The following is a 25,008-nucleotide window of genomic DNA, read 5'->3' on the forward strand; positions in this document are numbered from 1 at the left end:
TATTGGAATATAATGATGATCAAATTCATATATAATCCTTATTCTAATGAAGCTCGTGGCTAGAACCAAAGAATACTCACAATTAATAAGTGTATTACAGGAAAATTCCAGAGTACCTTATGAGTATAAAATAAGGGTAGGTAAAAGTCTATGAGGTGGTATCTGAAATAAAATTAGGATGATCACCAAAGGGAAGAGTGTTCCAGACAGAAGAAAAAGCTTCCACAATGGCCAGGAAGTTGGAAGGAGCATGGTAAATATATAGAACCAAAAGAAAACCATTGCTGTGGAAGCAAGAATGAGAGGTCATTTGTGGAGAACAGACTAGAATTACTGGAATGAAAACCAAAGTCAAACATAATAGAAGAACACATCCCTGATTTAAGACTTTAATCTAATTATTAGAAATGATCAGTACAAAGCAAAAAATAATGTTTTGACTATTTTTATTAATCTTCCATTACTCATGTAATATATCTTCCTTCTTAGAAATGAGAACAATACACATAAAGTTAAGTTTCCTTATCAATATGAACCCTCATCCATTCTGCTACCCTCTTCCTCATGAAAGCCATTTTAATACTTTTAGTATGTTCTTCCATACCCCTTTCTTACATAATAAAGCATGACCAACAAATAATATATAGTATTATTTTATACTTTAATGATTCATGAGAAATGATCTTTATGTAATGGAAGGATCAAAGCACATTCTCAGGCAAGCTATTTCAGAGGTTATGGAACAGACCAGCTCTCAGGCCAAATTAAGATTCTTGAGTCACATCGTTTATACAACAGTTAAAGACCTATAGCAAGAGTCAGGGGCAAAGCGATGGGATAGGATGAAAAACCAAACTACCCGAATCCTGGGTTACACAGCATATGTGTGTGTATCGCCCTCTGTCATGTCAGTCTTCCCAGTTGATGGTGGTCTTATGGGGACCAAATTTAAAGTGTGAGGAAGAAACCCAACATGATGAAGGTATCAACACAAATACACCTTCTCTGTCAAAGAGATACCAGGGAAAGTAGTCCTGGTCACAGGTATAGCTCACTAACTAGTCTACTGAACAATTACTTGTTTTATCTGTCTCTTGGGCAGAATCCATGAGGGGCCAAACAGAAACATAATGGGAGTCACAAATAGATGGCCAATTTAGAGATCACAACTGTCAGCCTACTGGTGCCATAATCATAGCTTATGACTTGATCTTTTCATTGATTTCTATTTAAAAGTAGCACTCTTATTTGTTCGAATTATTCCATTTATCTTTAATATGTAAAGGTTGCTACCTTGCAATTGTATTTAACATATTTATGAATTCTATTCATCTCACAAGCTTGTTGACTTGTTTAGATATTATATATCTTAACACAACTTACGAGATATTGCTTATATCTCATAAGCCACCAGCTTATTTTCTATATTTGCTTAACTTCTTATGTGTGTCATCAGTTGTTTGTTTTTCTACTTTTGTGCACCTGATTTGAATATTCTCATATAATACTACAAACACAAATTACATTTAATGTAAATTGCATCAAACTATTATTTGGTAACTTTTTCTTTCTCTACATTACATTTCAGAGCTATCAAGTTTTTACTGAGTTGCACAGATCTACATCATACTTTATAGTGTTTATACTTTTTAATTTTGTATCCATTGTAATTAGCCAGTATGAAACCATGAAAGAATGATCTGAGATGTTACCCTACATCCACAATTATACATTACTATAATACACACACACACACACACACACACACACACACACACACACACACAAACACAATCAGGAGCCCCCTGGGATCAGAGAGAGCCATCTAATTACTCACAGAATATCTTATGCCAGTTCCCATGCTCCAAATCACCACAGGGTGATGGGACACAAGCAGATACAGAGTATGCATCACAAGAGAGTAACCCCAAAACTATGAAACTGGGAGCTTATGTAGGTGGCTGGTACATCTACCTCTCTAGAGATGGAAAGAAATTGATGTCTGCTCTGGAATATAAATAAATACTCTGGAGAGAGGAGAAGGTCTCTAGGTTTACAACCCCTAAAATGTAAACAAATGGCTCCGGGGGAGACTGTCTATAAATCTCTCAGAAGGTCTCTATTTTTAACTTCCAAGGCTCATTTTTCCTTCAGTCATCCTTTACATAGGTTGTCAGTAACCTTTGCTCAGTAAGCCCTGAATGTGAGGTAACTTGAAAATACTTATGGAACATTATTTCCTGACAGCTGCAGCAAATATCTTCATAATTTTTTCTTTGCCAGTTGACTTTTTTCCAGAATAAATTCCATACATATAAGTAAAATTAGGTTACTTTCAACAAAATAAAAATCAAGCTAGGCACATATTTATTTCTTCAAAATATTAATTAAAAAGAAAATAATTGAGAGTTATCATAATAATTCTTGGGAGCAGTGCCATGACCCTAAAATCCTATATGCACCCTAGCTCTCATTCAAATGTTAAAATAGTGAGAAAAATCAGAAATATTTAAAAATATATTTTGACTTCACACTGCCTCCTCAGAAATACTAGATGGAGCAATTTTTTTGACTATATAACTTTTGTTTTTCCAGCATATATTCTTTATAAATTAGTCTCCATTGTTGGCAAGAGAGAGGTGAGGCTAGTATACTCTCCTTACATCTCATATGTATAGTGTATGTAGCGTGAAAAATTATACAGCACTATAAAAATACTTTTATATGAGGTAAATGAAAAACACAGACCTACTGTTTTTGGTAATACAGTACACAGAAGGATCATGAGAATTTTATTTTTTAACAACAAGATCATGGGTTAAAGAAGAATGAGTAACACATACACATTGCTGAAAGCAAAAGCTGAGTTAACTCCTATTTTAACTTTTTAAATAAACTCAATTTTTTTTCATTATTTTTCCAGCTTTACTAGGGAATAGCTGACAAATAAAAATTGTATATATTTAAGGTGTACAACACGATGGTTTGATATTTGATATATGTATACATTGTAAAATTATGGCCACAATCAAGCTAATTAACACATTCATCACCTCACACAGCCACTTTTTTTATTTAAGATTTTTTTGATGTGGACCATTTTTAAAGTCTTTATTGAATTTGTTACAATATTGCCTCTGTTTTATGTTTTAGTTTTTTAGCTGCAAGGCATGTGGGATCTTAGCTCCCCGACCAGGGATTGAACCCACACCCTTGTATTGGAAAGTGAAGTCTGAACCACTGGACCACCAGGGAAGTCCCACAATTTTTTTTTTTTTAATGTGGTGAGATCACTTAAGAGCGATTCTCTTAGCAAATTTCAAGTATGCAATACAGTATTATTAGCTATAGTCAGCATACTAGATATTATAACCCCAGAACTTATTCATCTTATAACTGAAAATTTGTACCCTTTGACCAACATCTCTCCATTTTCCCCACCCCACAGCCCCTGGTAATTACCATTTATTCTCTGGCTCTGAGTTTGACATTTTTAGATTCCATGTATAAATGAGATCATAAAGTACTTGTCTTTCTCTGACAGGCTTATTTCACTTAGTATCATGAACTCCCGTTTCATCCATATTGTTGCAAATGACAGGATTTTCATTTTTTAATGACTGAATAATATGCACAGCAAAGGGAACAATCAAAAAATGAAAGACAACCTACAGAATGGAAGAAAATGTCTGTAAACCATATAACTCATAGGGCTTAATATTCAAAATATATTACGAACTCATATAACTCAATAGCAAAAAATAAAAAGAAAAAAATGAAAACAACAACAAACAATTAACCCAACTGAAAAATGGACAGTGGTCCTGAATAGACATTTTTCCAAAGAAGATATACAAATGGCCAACAGGTATATAAAAACTGCTCAACATCACTAATCAGGGAAATGTTAATTAAACCACAATGAGATATTACCTTAACCTGTTGGGATGGCTATAGTCTTAATAAACTTTTTACTCTTCAAACTGCATATATCGAATAGTTTGTTTAGATGTATTTACGTCATGAGAAAGAAGCAGGATAATTTCTCTAGGAACATGCTATTCTTCCAAAAGTTGCTACTGTTTATTACATAATAAATACTAGGAATATAAAAAGGAAATTTTCAATAGTAAAAAGTCAAAAGCTAATTTTTATCTGATGTGTGGAAACATGAATCATATATTCTTTATTGCTTTTATTTTTATTATGGCCTTTCTTCCTAAGAGCACCTGTACAGATATATGTGGATAAGTGTAGCTTCCTCATTAAAAGATTCATATGAGTACCCTTTCCCCTTGGTGTATAAAGAGGACATAAGGGGTAAGAACCAGCATTTTTGCTATAAATTAGATTGCAAAGAATTACAGAATTACAGAGCATACATTGGTAAGGAAAAAGGTATAGTGAGTAACTATTAAGGATAATTCATGACAGGACAGAATGCAGATGTATTAACTAAGAGAGTTTTTGTCCCTGTGGCCTGTTATGAGAATTCTAACCCTCAAAAATTCATATGTTAAAGCCCTAACTTTCAGTATCTTATTATGTGTCCTTATTTGGAAATAGGGTCATTGCAGATGTAATCAGTTAAGATGAGGTCATACTGGAGTAGGGTGGGCCCCTAATCCAACATGACTGGTGTATTTATACGAAGGGGAGATTTGGACATGGCCACACACATAAGGAGAATGCCATGTAAACCTTAAGGCAGGGATTGGGGTGATGCACCTAGGAATGCCAAAGACGGCCAGCAAATCACCAGGAACTAGGAGAGAGTCATGGAATGGATGTCCCTTACATCCCTCAGAAGGAGCCAACACCTCCAATACCTTGATCTTGGACTTCTAGCCTCCATAACTGTGAGACAACACATTTCTGTTACTTAAGTCACTCAATTCGTGGTACCTTGTTATGGCAGCCCTAGCAAACCAATACATGGCCCTTGTATCCTCTTAAGAGTCAATGGCATTCATCACTTTAAGGGCACGTATTCATTCACTTTAGGAAAGGTGATATGAAAAAACCAAGAAAGTACAAAGAAATCAACTGATCTCCTAACCAGATGTTTGGAATTTTAATATAGAATGAAATTTTGAAAGAAAGATGGGATGATTTACAGAGAGAGAAAAGATTAAGGTCATTTTTGTTTTTTCAGTTTCAAAACCTGGCTTTGGTAAAGTAAAAATCTGATACTTGAACAAAGAGAACTTAAAATTTACTGTGCACCCTCAGGGTTTGGGGAAAATCACATGTATTTGAGAGAGTTTTTCTGGTTTAAAAGCAAAGGTCAGTTCAATTGTAGGATAGCTGGAAATTAGGACAGGAATTTAATGGAAGTGTCCTTATTAGTGTGATTATTTTATTTTATTTTATTTTATTTTTAACATCTTTATTGGAGCATAATTGCTTTACAATGGTGTGTTAGTTTCTGCTGTACAACAAACTGAATCAGCTATACATATACATATATTCCCATATCCCCTCCCTCTTGCTCTCGCTCTCTGCTTTCTTGTGGAAGTGGAAATCTTACAGCTTAAATCATAAAAGTATTATTTATGGCTTTTACTCCATGACTGAACATGCCAGATTATCCGGGACAGGGTCAATTTCAAAGGAACAGCTAAGGTTAATTTCACCCTTGGGGCTTTGTAAGAATTTCACCTAGACAAAGGAAGGAAATAGAAAACAAATACTTTGCTACACCCCTTGTCCTATTTTTTGACTCCTAATAGAGGGTCACTCTCCTTTTAGCCATGCTGATATTTGGAAAGCCACTATGGAAATGACTTAATTTTTTGAGGTATATGTCTCATAAATAAAATGTGTGTCCCTCATCTTCTCATTTCCTTCCAGCGCTCGAGGGAGTAAGAAGACATGGAGTGAAGAGCTAGTGTGATTATTTTAAAAGGGACTCTAGTTTCTTCCTTTAACTAGAAAATTTAGGGAACTTCAAACTCCTCAAAGGATTCAAATGGGGTGGACTAAGGAAGCAAAACCCTTTTTGGCAATCAATCACTGAGTAAGTTATCTAGTTAAATGCCTGAAGGCAGACTCTCAGAATTCTGAGCTCCCCACGTGAGAACCAGAGCCAAATGCCAGCTCTCTGTAGTGGAGAGGAAAAGTTACTGAGAGATAACAAGAGAATAAATATAAGCCTTGGGTTTGAGGGAAGGAAAATATGGATGGTAAGATATTACTAGGACTCAGGGTTATCACAGTACAAGCTAGAAGAAGATATGAATCTTCCAGCGGAAGCCCGAGTGGAAAGATAGTAATATATGAAAACCAGACTCCTCCCTATGGCCATTCTTGTACCTAGGGAGATAACGGAAATATAGACGGGAAAACTAAATTCCCCTGTGTACAAAAAGACATTGGGAAAACAATTAAACAAATAAACACAGAAGTTAATGGGCACAGATGGAAGAGAATATATATAATTTAGAGTATGTATAATTCTATTAAAACCCTGAGTTGTTAAACTGTTAAAATAATCTCATACCTGTTATAATTAGAGTACTGTACCTATTAGCTATAGTACTTTATATACTTTTACATGTTATCTCATTTGATTTTTGACAGTTTGTCATTTGATCCTAGTAAGCTAGGAAGGTCAGATATGATTACCCTCATCTTATAGCTAAAAATACTAAAGTTTTGAGAAATTAAGAATGTTATTCAATACCCATATCTAATAAATCACAGAGATGCAACTAGTTACTTCACTTTCCATGCAGTACCATAAAATGATTAGGGTGCATTAGGCAGTCTGCGCTATGGTCACAACGAGCCCCTGTTTCATATTCCAAAAGAGAAACCTCATCTTCCTCCAAATATGATGGATCTCTTTTCCTTTTCCAAATATCACTGCATCAAAATCAGTGCTAAGATTATATGCTTTTGCTACCCTCTTTATAAAAAAAGAAATGCTAGCTTTTCCAGTTAAATCAAAATCCTGTGGGAAATAGTGCAAATTTTATATATTCTTTGCCCATATTATTTATGTTATGTGGGTTCTTAACATTGATCTCTAAAGTTTCTTGTGAATGCAATTTTTATCCAATGGTATCAGGCCCAGCACACATGGTGTCGTTATGTCAGACCTACACATCAGTCCCTTAAAAACTGCATATTTACCAATGTGCTAAATATTAGATCGGGAGAAGGGGTTCCTTGACCCTAAAGTTCCATACAAAATGGAATCAACGCTGATATTTTATTCAACTTAGCAAATATGGAGAAACTTATCTGGACAAGTTACTAAGTGTGATTTTACAGTGGAGAAAACGATGAACAAGTCATAACAATAATAATCATGGTGAAGATGGTAATGATGAAAATAATAACAGCAGATCAATTTCAAGAAAAACTGTATCATGTACTATGCTAAAACTTCACATGCATTGTGCAATTTAAATTTCACAATACTTCTATGAGGTTTTGATCTTTATTATCATATATTTATAAATAAATAAATTAGTCTTGAAGCAGTTAAATAACATGTTCAAGTGCCACATGGTCTGTTCATTACTGGAGCCAGGATTTGAAATTTGGTCTGTCTGAACTCAGACCCCAAGCTCTTAACTGGTAAAAATCAATAATTGTATAACCAGCATCACAAATTACTATTTGAAGTTATCCCTTTCATTTTTTCCCAACTATCCAAACATGACTCTCAAGTAATATACTATCACAAAATTGTGACTTGGTCCTTTGTCAAAAGTGATAGTTGAACCTCTGCTTCCTCCACAAGAAAAATTAGCAATATCTCTCAGGCCTATGATTGCTGCAAAATTCTTCTGATTGCCTAACATATGAACCTTGAGTTCATGTTTATTTTTACTTTATTATCTCAGCTTATGAAAATAATTCTGAGCACCGTCTGGTAATAAAAAATGCTACAAAAACTAAGTACTCTATCAAAATAAGGAACCCCATCTTAGAAATTTCAAGTATCATAGTTGTTAATAGGATAGAAAACAGTGCCACTTTATCCTTAACCAACTCTAGATTATAAACTTCCTACAGTATCTCCCTTATTCATGAGAAGGACACTTACAAACCAAAGAATTACATACTGGTCCCTGGAGGACTAAAAAAAGATCATTAAAAATCTGACAACACTTAAGACAACAAACCCTAGACCTGAAAAGAGCAAATCAAGAGCCTGTCAGCACAAATGATTCAGAACTTCTCAAATCCTGGCATAGTGAGTGAGCAAGTTGGTCTCTGGAGAATCTAAATCTTGAATTATTTTTAGCTCAAAGCCACCACCCATAATTCTACAAAGATCCTGATAGGAAGGCATCCTAGCAGTTGGAGCTCAGGTAGCAGGCTTTCCTCCTCACGACTGGAGCAAACAGCGTGAGTGTGCGGTCTCCGTTGTTTCTAGTCACTGATGCATAACCTTAAATCATTATATTTTAACATTGAAAGACATTCATCTGAGTATTTTCTGTTATCTTCCGTAATATTGATTTAAACTTATTTTCTATAAAAAGAATAGTTATTCCCAAGCCCCTTTTAAGAACACTTTTCATCTGAAGTGACACATATTTTAAAAGTAAGGATTTAAATGTCTTCCCCTTTAGAATCACCATTTTTCTTTTTTTATTCCCTGGAGAATAGTTTATACCATTAATATTAAATGAGAAAAGTGGATACTAAATATATACTTTCTGGAATGAAAATTATAGTAGGAAATTGTATGGTTTTAACTAAATATGAATTGACTGAGAAGATAAATACATTTCCTGCTAATTTCAGTAAGCTTTGTGAGACTAGTTGGATGTTAGCCTAATTCTTGTGGCCATCTGTGGACTCCTATGATGTGTTGTGAACAGTACATTACATTCATATTGGCACTGATATACCTTCGTAAAGCATCTTCCGTTCTATGGCTGGCACTGCAGTTAATTTCAAAGTGTGAGTGTCTGTTTTCTAAAATATATCATCTTAAGCACATCAAAACTGCAATGGCTCCTGTTTCTTAAATTGTAACAGAATCTTATTTTTAAAATATTAGAGAATTGTCATTAACTCTAAATCTAATAAAAATAAAAGGGAAATTCTAACAGTAATATTTTATTTTAACCCTTAGTAGAAAATGGTAATTGATGCTAAAAATAGTTATTTATAATATTACAAGACACTATGAATAGCCTGTGAAAATCAGAATTATTTTTAATACGATTTTATACCTGCTTATAGTCCCTAATTATTAAAAAATTGGCTATTTTTAAGTTAATCAGAACATATTGGCCTTTAATCATTTTGTACAAATGAAAATGATATGTGTTCGATGAAGTACACATCACCACAAAGACTATATTTTTATGGTTATAGATACTGTACTATAATTAAGCTCCAAGTAAATGCATAATGACTTAGAAGATAGCTTCAGAAGATTTTGAAGAGAATTTTAATATTTGAGTGATTTTGAAGGAAATTTGAATCAGAGGAGAGCTGAAGGCATTCAGATAAATAGTTTTGGAAAATATCCCTTTTCCAAGACTAAATAATTCTTACTAGTATTTCTTGAAAATTTACCTTTTTTCTAAGCAGTTTGTTACATAGTTGGTTTTCCTTGCAGTAGAAACCCTTAGGTAATACATGTGAGTTAAAACAAACAAACAAACAACTAAGGGCATTATATAAATGCTAGTCCTTTTCCTGTATTATTTTGGAAGACCATTTCTGAGGACTTTGGATTTGTAAAGCCCTAGGAATATTTACTTAATATATTATTGTTCTAAAGAAAATTGACAGAGAAAATCTATCATTGATCCCAGTGGGAAGCCAGCTGATCATTCCTAGTGACTAGGATGTTGTCAGACCTTGATAGACAGCAGAAGGATGCCCAGAGAGAAGGGCATGAGCAGAGATACTGGCAAATGAATTGGTCTTATCTGCCACAACGAGCACACATTGTATAAACTGAGTATTTACACACATCCTTGTTCTCTGCACAACCTGAGGCTATATTTGTGCTCGGTAACTGTCAATTTAGGCAACTGGTTCTACCAACCTTTCCAGAAAGCCTCCACACTCCATCTTTTTGCTTTTTAATTTGTTTGTTGTTAATTTTTGTGACCATATTGTTATTGTTTAATGATCTGGCTTCAGTAGAGTTGAGAAGGAAATGACAGATAAAACAATCTGGTATTTTTGAAACTAATAAATGTATATTCCTACTTGATCCAGTATATTTACTTGAAGTATGGGCACTGGAGATAGGCTCAAATTTTTCTTTACTGTCAATGAAAGCAGTTACAAACATACAGAATTTTTATGCAAAAATAAATTGTTAATAAACTCCTACCTGCATTGTTTTCTCTTCAAAAATTAATCGTGACCATACATAAACTCAAATTTATAAAAGGGTATTTTTCTTACATTCAGAACAACAGACTTGAGATTGCATCCCATTAATTGCTTATTAGGTACAATCATAGCAATCACATAATTTAACCACTATGAGTAACAACAGTTTGGCATTGCTTATTGTAAAATAGCTGAATACTGTTAATTGTTTTCTGGTTGGATTTTTACTCCTTTAGCTAAAATCATACCATTTTCTTTCATCATTTTGATGCCAGAAAGTATATACTTAGTAGTCACCTTTATCATTTAATATAGATAAGATAAACTATTCCCCAGGGACTTAAAAGAGAGAGAATAATTTCTAAAAGGAAAGACATATAAGTCCTTTCTTTTAAGATATGGGTCAATGAAACAAAGAGCTGTTTCTTTGAAAATATAAACAAAATTGATAAACTTTTTGCCAGACTGATGAAAAAAAATTAAAAAAAGAGAGGAGCCAAATAAGTAAAATCAGAAATAAAAGAGGAGAAATTACAACCAACCACAGAAATGAAAATGTTCATTAGAGATTGCTATGAATATTATATATCAGCAAATTGGACAAAATAGAAGAAATGGACAAATTCCTAGAAACATACAATCTTCCAAGACTGAATCAGGAAGAAAAAGAAAATCTGAACAGAACAATCATTAGTCTGAAATTGAATCAGTAATCAAAAACTCCTAATAAACAAAAGTCCAGGACCAGATGGCTTCACAGGTGAATTCTTTGAAACATTTAAAAAAGAGTTGATACCTATCTTTCTCAAACTCTCCCAAAAAATTGAAGATAAGGGAATGCTTCCAAACACATTCTACTAGGCCAGCATCACCTTGATAGCAAACCGATAAAGATACCACACAAATAAGGAAAATTACAGGTCAATATCACTGATGCAATGGATAAAAAAATCCTCAGCAAAATATTACCAAACCAAATTCAACAGTACATTAAAAGGATCATATACCAAGATCAAGTAGGATTTAATCCCAGAATGCAAGAAAGGTTCAATATGCACAAATCAATGAATGTGATACAAAACATTAACAAAATGAAGGATAAAAATCATATGACCACCTAAAAGATGTAGAAAAAGCATCTGACAAAGTTCAACATCTATTTATAATAAAAAGTCTCCACAAAGTGCATATGGAAGAACATAACTCAACATAATAAAGGCCATATATAACAAACCCACAGCTAACAAAACATTCAATAGTGAAAAGTTGAAAGCTTTCCCTCTAAGATCAGGAACAAGACAAGGATGCCCACTATTGCCACTTTTATTCAACATAGTATTGGAAACATACAACATATCCACATCAATCAGACAAGAAAAAGAAATAAAAGAATCAAAATTGGAAAGGAAGAATTAAACCTGTGACTATCTGCAGATGACATGACCCTAAATACACTACTAAAGATCTATTAGAACTAATAAATGAATTAAGTAAAGTTCCAGGATATAAAACGAATGTACATAAATCTGGCATTTCTATACCCTAATAGCAACTATCAGAAAGAAAATAAACAAATGGGACTACATCACAATAAAAAAGCTTTCACCCCACAAAGAAAGCTGTCAACCAAACAAAAAGGCAACCTACTGAATGGGAGAAGATATTTGCAAATTATATATTTGATAAGAGGTTAATATCCTAAATATATGAAGAACTCACACAACTCAATAGCAAAAAACCAAACAATCTGATTTAAAAACGGGCAGACGACCTGAATAGAATTTTTTTACAAGGAAGACATATAGATGTCCAACAGGAACATGAAAAGATGCTCAGCATCTCTAATCATCAAGGAAGTACAAACCAAAACCATGATGAGATATCACTTCATACTGTTCCAGGTGAATTTGAGGTTCTTGATGTCTCATTGCAGAAAGAATCCAGTGATAGACAAAATTATAGGTAAGAAGTGGATTTATTTAGAGAGAAACACACTCCACAGAGTGTGAGCCATCTCAGAAGGTGAGTGTGGTTAGTTTTTATGGGCTGGGTAATTTCATAGGCTAATAAGTGGGAGGATTATTACAACTATTTCAGGGAAGGGGTGGAGATTTCCAGGAATCAGGCCACTGCCCACTTTTTGGCCTTTTACTGTTAACCTCAGAACTGTCATGGGGCTCGTGGGTTTGTCATTTAGCATGCTAATATATTACAATGAGCATATAATGAGGCTCAAGGTCTACTGGAAGTCGAACCTTCCGCCATCTTGGACCTATTTGGTTCTACAGTAAGTCCCCTAGATACATACGAATGAGTTCCATTCCAAGAATGCATTCATTAGTCCAATTTTTTCATAAGTCCAACAAAGTTAGCCTAGGTGCCCAACTAACACAATTGGCTATATAGTACTGTACTGTAATAGGTTTATAATACTTTTCACACAAATAATACATGGAAAACAAACAAACACAAAAATAAAGAAAACATTTTTAATCTTACAGTATAGTACCTTGAAAAGTACAGTAGTACAGTACAACATCTGGCATACAGGGGCTGACATCGAGTGAACAGGCAAGAAGAGTTACTGACTGGAGGAGGGGAAGGATGTGGGAGATGGTAGAGCTGAAGGATCGTCAGCAATAGGAGACAGAGGGCAAGCTGCAACTTCACTCATGCCTGACACTGATGGAACACATGTTCTCATCTTTGAAAGTTTGCAGCTTGAAGGTTCGTATGTAGGGAACTTACTGTAATCAGTTTATGTCGTGTCCTTGGGCTATGTCATTCTTTTAAAGGTTGTCCCTGCACCTTTCCCTCCTGTTTCATTACCTGTCAGAATAGCTATTATCAAAAGACAAGAAATAACAAGTGTTGGTGAGAATGTGGAGAAAAGAGAACACTTCTGCACTGTTAGGGGAATGTAAATTGGTGCAGCCAGTACGGAAAACAGTATGGAAGTTCCTCAAAAAATGAAAAATAGAACTATCATACAATCCAGCAATTCTACTTCTGGGTATTTACCTGAAAAAAAAAATTAATTCAAAAATAATAAAGGAAACACTATGTTCATTGTAGCATTATTTACAATGGCCAAGTAATGGAAGCAACCTAAATGTCCATTAGTGGATGAACGGATAAAGTAGATATAATATATTAATATAGAGAGAATATTACTCAGCCATAAAAAAGAATGAAATCTTGCCATTTGTGCAACATTAGTGGCCTAGATGATATTATGCTAAGTAAAATAAGTCAGATAAAGAAAGACAAATGCTGTATGATTTCACGTATTTATGGACTCTAAAAAGCAAAACAAAACAACAGAACAAGAAAAGCAGAAATAGACTTATAGATACAGAGTAAACTGGTGGTCACCAGAGGTTAGGAGGGTAGGAAGTTGGACAAAATAGGTGAAGGGATTAAGAGGTACAAACTTTCAGTTATAAAATAAATACATCACAGGGATATAATGTACAGCATAGAGAATATAGTCAATAATATTGCAACAATTTTGTATGGTGACAGATGGTTACTACATTTATTGTGGTAATCAATCATAATGTATATAAATATAAAATCACTATGTTGTACCCATGAAACATAATATTGTATGTCAACGATACTTCAATAAATCTTTTTTTAAAACGAGGAAGGAGGACTTCCCTGGTGGTGCAGTGCTTAAGAATCCACCTGCCAATGCAGGGAACACGGGTTTGATTCCTGGTCCAGGAAGATCCCACGTGCCGCGGAGCAACTAAGCCTGTGTACCACAACTACTGAGCCTGCACTCTAGAGCCCGCACGCCACAACTACTGAAGCTCGCGAGCCCTGGAGCCTGCAAGTCACAACTACTGAGCCCACGCACCACAACTACTGAAGCCCGCATGCTCTAGAGCCTGTGTGCTGCAACTACGGAGACTACGTGCTGCAACTACTGAAGCCCGCGTGCCTAGAGCCCATACTCTGCAACAAGAGAAGCCACCACAATGAGAAGTCCCTGCACCGCAACAAAGAGTAGCCCCTGTTCGCCTCAACTAGAGAAAGCTCGCGCAGCAATGAAGACCCAATGCGGCCAATAAATAAATAAATAAATAAATAAATAAATAAAAAGAGGAAGGAAAGGGACAAGGGATTGAACTGACAAATGATAATGTAGGCTACATATAATTATTGGTAATCATGGATTTTGTTTTTAATTTATTGCTAATTATCAGATGAAATTTCAGAATCACTCAGAAAAGCCCATCAAATTTCCAGTTGATGATCTAATCCAGCTCCACACCAGCAGAACACCATATGCTAAATTTTTACCTATTATAGTTATTTGACATATTTAGTGAAAAGTATAAGGCATTAATTCTCTTTAATGTGTGTTACTTTGTTATGTACTATAAATAATTCTATCAATTTACTCCTGTTTAGAAATAATTTTTTTCTTGTAGGATTTCACTAAGTTGAATTTTAAAGACAAAGAGAAACTTGTACCAATCCTCTTTGCCTTTAAGCAAATTTGATATGCATTAGTACTCTCTCTTTCCTTTGAAAATAACTGGCAGACATTGATGTCTCTAAGTAACTGTCAGAGAGTACACTAAGAAGCTCTGGGGAATCCAGTAAGCCATTCCTAATGATTTCAATAGGTCTAAATATCACACTAACAGTGAATCACTCTCCCATTAACAAAATTATCCCTAAAATCACCAACAGCATTATTTCAATAAATGTAATCTTGTTATTTCATTATTGATTTAGTATTTTAGATTTCCTTATGAACATTAGTATAAAATGTGATTTTTAAATAAACCCTTTATATATAAAATGAATAAACAGTAAATGTAATTTATGCTAAATAATGTATCAGAGAATTTAAAAACTATTTATAAGGTAAGCTTTTTTTCCTCAGCCTAGGTAAAAAGCCAAGTTTAACATTAAGTTGTAGTTATTTTAAAGAACTTTTCTACATCTTTTTTATTTTTGATGAATAACCATATTTAAGTTCATGTATCATAATTTTGTCATCTGATATTTTAAAAATATACATATATTTGAAAGCTTTAATTCAGACATATGTACTTAACATATTATTAACTACATACTTAAATTTTTTAAAAATACAATATTTTTTTTACATATCGCCCGAGATAAAGTTCACAGTTATCTGAGATTATTAGCTCTTCACAAAGTCAGATTTTTTTTTTTTTTGAGAAAACCAGATGTTTATTTGAATAGTGATTTCACCACTCATTAACTGAGTGAATCTTGGGCGTTATTTAAGTTTTCTGAGCCCCAGGTCTTTAAAGGTAACGTGGCAGGATTATACCTACCAGGAAGGATTGTTTGAGCTTAGATGACATCACACTTGTAAATGGCTGGTGCATAGTAGGTGATCTGTATTTACTATCTTTTCTCCACGCCAAATTATGGATCCATTTCTGAAGAGTGTTCAACTCTTCCGGGTGGATATATATTGTTGGCCATCCCACTAGTTGAGATTCTAAGTTCTGTTACTTGACTACGTGATGTATACAATAGTATTGTCTCTGCTTGTTGATCCTAAGATATTTTCTTCAAGGTTGAAGGACAATCTTCTCTCGACAGTACAGTGTATGCTTCTTGATTTTACAGTCTTAGGTCAATAGCTGTGATCCTAGCTTTTATCTTTATGGTTCAGGGACCATATTCTTTTTTTAGTTTAGCCTCAGTTTTATGTATCAGAAAGAGCACTTGGCCCTTGACTGAGACCCCTGGCTCACCAGACAGGGCAACTTTGGACCAGTCACCAAATAGACAGCTGTGGTGCAAAGCAAATATTTCTCAAATTTGAGTGTGCATCAGAATCACCTGGAGGTCTTAGTAAAAGAGATGGCTGGGCTCCACCTTGGAGATTCTGATTCAGTGAGTCTGGGTGGAGCCCGATAATCTGCATTTCTAAGAAGTTCTCTGGTGACGCTGAGGCTGCCTGTCTGGGGCCTGCACCGTGAGAACCACTGATGTAGAAAGATCAGCCTGGAGCTTAAAGGAGCTTGGCCAAGTGAGCTGACCCTCTGAGCCTGCTTCTTCATCTATCAACTTCCACTTTACAGACTGGATTTAAAGGTAATAGTTAGACAAATTATGATGTGCGAAGCACTTTATGAACTGTAGAACACAACATAATTATTAATAGTTTAATATTCCCTATCAGCTTTAGTTTACTCACTTTGAGTAAGACAAAGTCAGATTTTTAGTAGTTACTGATAAACAGAAGTTTGATAGTATGAGCACAGATTAGGCACAAGGATAGATTCATTTTTGAAAATAGAGTTAAATTTCTACTGGATGCTAGAAAACAAAGAATAAATTGGTCTCAGAGAGCAATAGTAAATAGAACAAGTGTTCCCTCCTTGTTTTTGGTAATAAGTTTAAGCTTACACTCTAATACTTAGGAAGAGAGGGATATAAAATGAGGCAATCGTCAAGGGACACTAAGAAAGATAGGAAATCATAAAAGTAGAGTAAATGTTCAGACTACACACGTAATCAAACTTTTATCATATCATATATAATTTCTACTGGTCTTAATTTGGGACTTTTATATTCAAGATAGTTTTAGAAATTCACATAATTTTTTATGAAGGCATCATAAGTGAATTGTTAGATTTAAGAAACAAAATCACCCCAGTCACAGCCTGACACAGGAAAATAATAAATACTTGATGACTGAATGTTGAGTAAATGACATATTATCTACAATGTTCTGTGATATAACGATGGACTGATATTTTATTTTATTTTATTTTTTTTATTTTTTATTTTTTTAAACATCTTTATTGAAGTATAATTGCCTTAAAATGGTGTGTTAGCTTCCGCTTTATAACAAAGTGAATCAGTTATACATATACAATATGTTCCCATATCTCTTCCCTCTTGCATCTCCCTCCCTCCCACCCTCCCCATCCCACCCCTCTAGGTGGTCACAAAGCACCGAGCTGATCTCCCTGTGCTATGCGGCTGCTTCCCACTAGCTACCTATTTTACATTTGGTAGTGTATATATGTCCATGACACTCTCTCACCCTGTCACATCTCACCCCACCCCCTCCCCATATCCTCAAGTCCATTCTCTAGTAGGTCTGTGTCTTTATTCCTGTCTTGCCACTAGGTTCTTCATGGCTTTTTTTCCCCTTAGATTCCGTATATATGTGTTAGCATACTGTATTTGTTTTTCTCTTTCTGACTTACTTCACTCTGTATGACAGACTCTAACTCCATCCACCTCATTACAAATACCTCCATTTCATTTCTTTTTATGGCTGAGTAATATTCCATTGTATATATGTGCCACATCTTCTTTATCCATTCATCTGTCGATGGACATTTAGGTTGCTTCCATGTCCTGGCTATTGTAAATAGAGCTGCAATGAACATTTTGGTACATGACTCTTTTTGAACTATGGTTTTCTCAGGGTATATGCCCAGTAGTGGGATTGCTGGATCGTATGGTAGTTCTATTTGTAGTTTTTTAAGGAACCTCCATACTGTTCTCCATAGTGGCTGTATCAATTTACATTCCCACCAACAGTGCAAGAGAGTTCCCTTTCCTCCACACCCTCTCCAGCATTTATTGTTTCTAGATTTTTTGATGATGGCCATTCTGACTGGTGTGAGATGATATCTCATTGTAGTTTTGATTTGCATTTCTCTAACGATTAATGATGTTGAGCATTCTTTCATGTGTCTGTAGGCCATCTGTATATCTTCTTTGGAGAAATGTCTATTTAGGTCTTCTGCCCATTTTTGGATTGGGTTGTTCGTTTTTTTGTTATTGAGCTGCATGAGCTGCTTGTAAATCTTGGAGATTAATCCTTTGTCAGTTGCTTCATTTGCAAATATTTTCTCCCATTCTGATGGTTGTCTTTTGGTCTTGTTTATGGTTTCCTTTGCTGTGCAAAAGCTTTTAAGTTTCATTAGGTCCCATTTGTTTATTTGTGTTCTTATTTCCATTTCTCTGGGAGCTGGGTCAAAAAGAATCTTGCTGTGATGTATGTCATAGAGTGTTCTGCCTATGTTTTCCTCTAAGAGTTTGATAGTGTCTGGTCTTACACTTAGGTCTTTAATCCATTTTGAGTTTATTTTTGTGCATGATGTCAGGGAGTGTTCTAATTTCATACTTTTACATGTATCTGTCCAATTTTCCCAGCACCACTTATTGAAGAGGCTGTCTTTTCTCCACTGTATATGCTTGCCTCCTTTATCAAAGATAAGGTGACCATATGTGAGTGGGTTTATCTCTGGGCTTTCTATCCTGTTCCATTGATCTATATTTCTGTTTTTGTGCCAGTACCAAACTGTCTTGATTACTGTAGCTTTGTAATATAGTCTGAAGTCAGGGAGCCTGATTCCCCCAGCTCCATTTTTCGTTCTCAAGATTGCTTTGGCTATTCGGGGTCTTTTGTGTTTCCATACAAATTGTGAAATTTTTTGTTCTAGTTCTGTGAAAAATGCCAGTGGTAGTTTGATAGGGATTGCATTGAATCTGTAGATTGTTTTGGGTAGTAGAGTCATTTTCACAATGTTGATTCTTCCAATCCAGGAACTTGGTATATCTTTCCATCTATTTGTATCATCTTTAATTTCTTTCATCAGTGTCTTATAATTTTCTGCATACAGGTCTTTTGTCTCCTTAGGTAGGTTTATTCCTAGATATTTTATTCTTTTTGTTGCAATGGTAAACGGGAGTGTTTTCTTAATTTCACTTTCAGATTTTTCGTCATTAGTGTATAGAAATGCAAGCGATTTCTGCGCATTAATTTTGTATCCTGCTACTTTACCAAATTCATTGATTAGCTCTAGGAGTTTTCTGGTAGCATCTTTAGGATTCTCTATGTATAGTATCATGTCATCTGCAAACAGTGACAGCTTTACTTCTTCTTTTCCGATTTGGAGTCCTTTTATTTCTTTGTCTTCTCTGATTGCTGTGGCTAACACTTCCAAAACTATGTTGAATAATAGTGGTGAGAGTGGGCAACCTTGTCTTGTTCCTGATCTTAGTGGAAATGGTTTCAGTTTTTCACCATTGAGGACAATGTTGGCTGTGGGTTTGTCATATATGGCCTTTATTATGTTGAGGAAAGTTCCCTCTATGCCTACTTTCTGCAGGGCTTTTATCATAAATGGGTGTTGAATTTTGTCGAAAGCTTTCTCTGCATCTATTGAGATGATCATATGGTTTTTCTCCTTCAATTTGTTAATATGGTGTATCACATTGATTGATTTGCGTATATTGAAGAATCCTTGCATTCCTGGGATAAACCCCACTTGATCATGGTGTATGATCCTTTTAATGTGCTGTTGGATTCTGTTTGCGAGTATTTTGTTGAGGATTTTTGCATCTATGTTCATCAGTGATATTGGCCTGTAGTTTTCTTTCTTTGTGACATCTTTGTCTGGTTTTGGTATCAGGGTGATGGTGGCCTCGTAGAATGAGTTTGGGAGTGTTCCTCCCTCTGCAATATTTTGGAAGAGTTTGAGAAGGATAGGTGTTAGGTCTTCTCTAAATGTTTGATAGAATTCACCTGTGAAGCCATCTGGTCCTGGGCTTTTGTTTGTTGGAAGGTTTTTAATCACAGTTTCAATTTCAGTGCTTGTGATTGGTCTGTTCATCTTTTCTATTTCTTCCTGGTTCAGTCTCGGCAGTTTGTGCATTTCTAAGAATCTGTCCATTTCTTCCAGGTTGTCCATTTTATTGGCGTAGAGTTGCTTGTAGTAATCTCTCATGATCTTTTGTATTTCTGCGGTGTCAGTGGTTACTTCTCCTTTTTCATTTCTAATTCTATTGATTTGAGTCTTCTCCCTTTTTCTCTTGATGAGTCTGGCTAATGGTTTATCAATTTTGTTTATCTTCTCAAAGAACCAGCTTTTAGTTTTATTGATTTTTGCTATTGTTTCCTTCACTTCTTTTTCATTTATTTCTGATCTGATTTTTATGATTTCTTTCCTTCTGCTGGCTTTGGGGGTTTTTTGTTCTTCTTTCTCTAATTGCTTTAGGTGCAAGGTTAGGTTGTTTATTCGAGATGTTTCCTGTTTCTTGAGGTAGGCTTGTATTGCTATAAACTTCCCTCTTAGCACTGCTTTTGCTGCGTCCCATAGGTTTTGGGTCGTCGTATCTCCATTGTCATTTGTTTCTAGGTATTTTTTGATTTCCCCTTTGACTTCTTCAGTGATCACTTCGTTATTAAGTAGTGTATTGTGTAGCCTCCATGTGTTTGTATTTTTTACAGATCTTTTCCTGTAATTGATATCTAGTCTCATAGCGTTGTGGTCGGAAAAGATACTTGATACGATTTCAATTTTCTTAAATTTACCAAGGCTTGATTTGTGACCCAAGATATGATCTATCCTGGAGAATGTTCCATGAGCACTTGAGAAAAATGTGTATTCTGTTGTTTTTGGGTGGAATGTCCTATAAATATCAATTAAGTCCATCTTGTTTAATGTATCATTTAAAGCTTGTGTTTCCTTATTTATTTTCATTTTGGATGATCTGTCCATTGGTGAAAGTGGGGTGTTAAAGTCCCCTACTATGATTGTGTTGCTGTCGATTTCCCCTTTTATGGCTGTTAGTACTTGCCTTATGTATTGAGGTGCTCCTATGTTGGGTGCATAAATATTTACAATTGTTATACCTTCCTCTTGGATCGATCCCTTGATCATTATATAGTGTCCTTCTTTGTCTCTTGTGATAGTCTTTATTTTAAAGTCTATTTTGTCTGATATGAGAATTGCTACTCCAGCTTTCTTTTGATTTCCATTCGCATGGAATATCTTTTTCCATCCCCTCACTTTCAGTCTGTATGTGTCTCTAGGTCTGAAGTGGGTCTCTTGTAGACAGCATATATATGGGTCTTGTTTTTGTATCCATTCAGCCAGTCTGTGTCTTTTGGTGGGAGCATTTAATCCATTTACATTCAAGGTAATTATCGATATGTATGTTCCTATTCCCATTTTCTTAAATGTTTTGGGTTTGTTATTGTAGGTGTTTTCCTTCTCTTGTGTTTCTTGCCTAGAGAAGTTCCTTTAGCATTTGTTGTAAAGCTGGTTTGGTGGTGCTGAACTCTCTCAGCTTTTGCTTGTCTGTAAAGGTTATAATTTCTCCATCACATCTGAATGAGATCCTTGCTGGGTAGAGTAATCTTGGTTGTAGGTTTTTCTCCTTCATCACTTTAAGTATATCCTGCCACTCCCTTCTGGCTTTCAGAGTTTCTGCTGAAAGATCAGATGTTAACCTTATGGGGATTCCCTTGTGTGTTATTTGTTGTTTTTCCCTTGCTGCTTTTAATATGTTTTCTTTATATTTAATTTTTGACAGTTTGATTAATATGTGTCTTGGCATGTTTCTCCTTGGGTTTATCCTGTATGGGACTCTCTGTGCTTCCTGGACTTGATTAACTATTTCCTTTCCCATATTAGGGAAGTTTTCAACTATAATCTCTTCAAATATTTTCTCAGTCCCTTTCTTTTTCTCTTCTTCTTCTGGGACCCCTATAATTCGAATGTTGGTGCGTTTAATGTTGTCCCAGAGGTCTCTGAGACTGTCCTCAGTTCTTTTCATTCTTTTTTCTTTATCCTGCTCTGCAGTAGTTATTTCCACCATTTTATCTTCCAGGTCACTTATCCTTTCTTCTGCCTCAGTTATTCTGCTATTGATCCCATCTAGAGTATTTTTAATTTCATTTATTGTGTTTTTCATCGTTGCTTGGTTCCTCTTTAGTTCTTCTACGTCCTTGTTAAATGTTTCTTGCATTTTGTCTATTCTATTTCCAAGATTTTGGATCATCCTTACTATCATTATTCTGAATTCTTTTTCAGGTAGACTACCTATTTCCTCTTCATTTGTTAGGTCTGGTGTGTTTTGACCCTGCTCCTTCATCTGCTGTGTGTTTTTCTGTCGTCTCATTTTGCTTATCTTACTGTGTTTGGGGTCTCCTTTTCACAGGCTGCAGGTTCGTAGTTCCCATTGTTTTTGGTATCTGTCCCCAGTGGGTAAGGCTGGTTCAGTGGGTTGTGTAGGCTTCCTGGTGGAGGGGACTATTGCCTGTGTTCTGGTGGATGAGGTTGAATCTTGTCTTTCTGGTGGGCACGTCCACGTCTGGTGGTGTGTTTTGGGGTGTCTGTGGCCTTATGATTTTAGGCAGCCTCCCTGCTAATGGATGGGGCTGTGTTCCTGTCTTGCTAGTTGTTTGGCATAGGGTGTCCAGCACTGTAGCTTGCTGGTCGTTGAGTGAAGCTGGTTCTTGATGTTGAGATGGAGATCTCTAAGAGATTTTTGCCGTTTGGTATTACATGGAGCTGGTAGGTCTCTTGTGGACCAGTGTCCTGAAGTTGGCTCTCCCACCTCAGAGGCACAGCCCTGATGCCTGGCTGGAGCACCAAGAGCCTTTCATCCACACAGCTCAGAATATAAGGGAGAAAAAAATAGAAAGAAAGAAAGAGGACAAAATAAAATAAAATAAAGCTATTATAATAAAAAATAAGAAAAAAAATTATTAAGAGTAAATGTATTCAGAAAAAATTTTTTTTTAATTTTTAAAAATAGATTTATTAATTTTTTATAGTAAAAAATAAGAAAAAAATTTTTAAGAAAAAAATTTATTAAGAAAAAAAATTTTAATTTTTTAAAATAAAAAATATGAAAAAACTTATTAAAAATTTTTTTAATTTCTAAAAATAGAAATACGGAAAAAATTATTAAGAAAACATATATTAGGAAAAAAAAATTTTTTTAAGTAAAAAAAAAAAAAAATGGACGGACCTAACCCTAGGACTAATGGTGAAAGCAAAGCTATACAGACAAAAATCTCACCCAGAAGCATACACATATACACTCACAAAAAAAGGAAAAGGGGAAATTAATATATCCTGCTCCTAAAGTCCACCTTTTGAATTTGGGATGATTCGTTGTCTATTCAGGTATTCAACAGATGCAGGCACATCAAGTTGTTTGTGGAGCTTTAATCCGCTGCTTCTGAGGCTGCTGGGAGAGATTTCCCTTTCTCTTCTTTGTTCGTACAGCTCCCAGCGTTCAGCTTTGGATTTGGACCCGCCTCTGCATGTACGTCGCCTGAGGGCGTCCGTTCCCTTTTGGGAGGTCTGACGTCTTCTGCCAGCGTTCAGTGGGTGTTCTGTAGGAGCAGTTCCACGTGTAGATGTATTTCTACTGTATCTGTGGGAAGGAAGGTGATCTCCACGTCTTACTCTTCCACCATCTTGCCCCTACTCCTCCCAGGCTCTGACTTTTATTAAGTGCTTCGTGTGTGCAGGCTTTGTGCCAAATGCTTTGCCATTTGCATGCTCCCATTTAATCCTTAAAGCAACATTATGAGTAAGGCAGACTCAGAATAATTCAGTAACCTGTCCAAAGTTACACAGCTAGTGGACTGATATTTTAAATGGCAAAGAGTAATACAGTGTAAAAATATAAAGAACGTAAAAAATAAAGAATGTATAATGCTTTATATAACAGTATAAAGCATATATGATAATGCTTTATTGTGTATTATATAATATTATATATAATGCACCATATGTATTATAAAAACTATTTTTTATAGTTTTAAAACCATTTTTTAAACATTAACTAATCATGCAGAAAAGTAAATGACATAGCAGAATCCTAAAATATAGAGTGATAAAAGAATAATTTCTGATGTTAATGGACATGCAAGAGGTATCACCTTGGCCTGGGGCCTGTAAAAGACAAAAAGCCAGCATGGAGAGCCACACATAACACATGAACCCATCATTGTCAAAACTTTCAATGACAGTACGAACAAGAAAAAAAAAATATTCCACACAATGAGATCATAATTACACTTGATGTCATAAACCTTGAGGTTGAGGGGAAAAAACATCCTTCACTAAGAATTCAAAATTATAAATAAGACTTCACCCTGGAATTGGTGTCTGAGGACCTGAAAAAATCCAAGATAGTTTGAATTTGAGGTCCCAATTTTGATAGTAGCCCCAGGATTGTAGTGGGGACCTACAAATCCTCTTTAAAAGACATGTAGAACCCCATAAAATTCTGATAACAAAGAGCTCATCACTAAACATCATAAAACAAGAGAAGTCAATACAACATAACCAAAACTAAACAGATATATTAAAGATCAGAATCAGCTTCTTCCATTCTGTGGCTCCAACATCTTTTTGGTTGTCAGAGTCTTCTGCACATAGGAGATAGAGGATAAGAAAGGATAGAGGATAGAGGATGAAGAAAGTAAAACTGTTTATCTTGGCCCAAATGAGTCATACATCAATTTTGCTCATATTTTATTGATGATATATCAATAAGATATATCATGTTGTCCACCCATTTAAACAGCAGTGGTAGGGGAAAGAATATTGGACTGGTGAATACGATATCTGACATGGCCAAAATCGCTGAGACAGATATATACTTTGGAGAAGGCACTTCAAATTACTGGAGTTGAACAAGACACTCTGCCCCGTTGATAAAAATCTTGGAAAAGAAACAAAGAATAAATGTGCAACTCCTTACCACCCAGAAAAAGGTTACTATTTAAAATGTATAATTATGAAAATAGTCACAAGAGTCAACACTTCTGTCCCTTAGTTTCCTCACTTATAAAATTAAAAAGTAACAGTAATTATTATATCTTCATAGGGATGTTGTGAAGATTAAATT

The sequence above is a fragment of the Balaenoptera ricei genome, chromosome 9 (genome assembly GCF_028023285.1).
Source record: "Balaenoptera ricei isolate mBalRic1 chromosome 9, mBalRic1.hap2, whole genome shotgun sequence".
Lineage (NCBI taxonomy): Eukaryota > Metazoa > Chordata > Mammalia > Artiodactyla > Balaenopteridae > Balaenoptera > Balaenoptera ricei.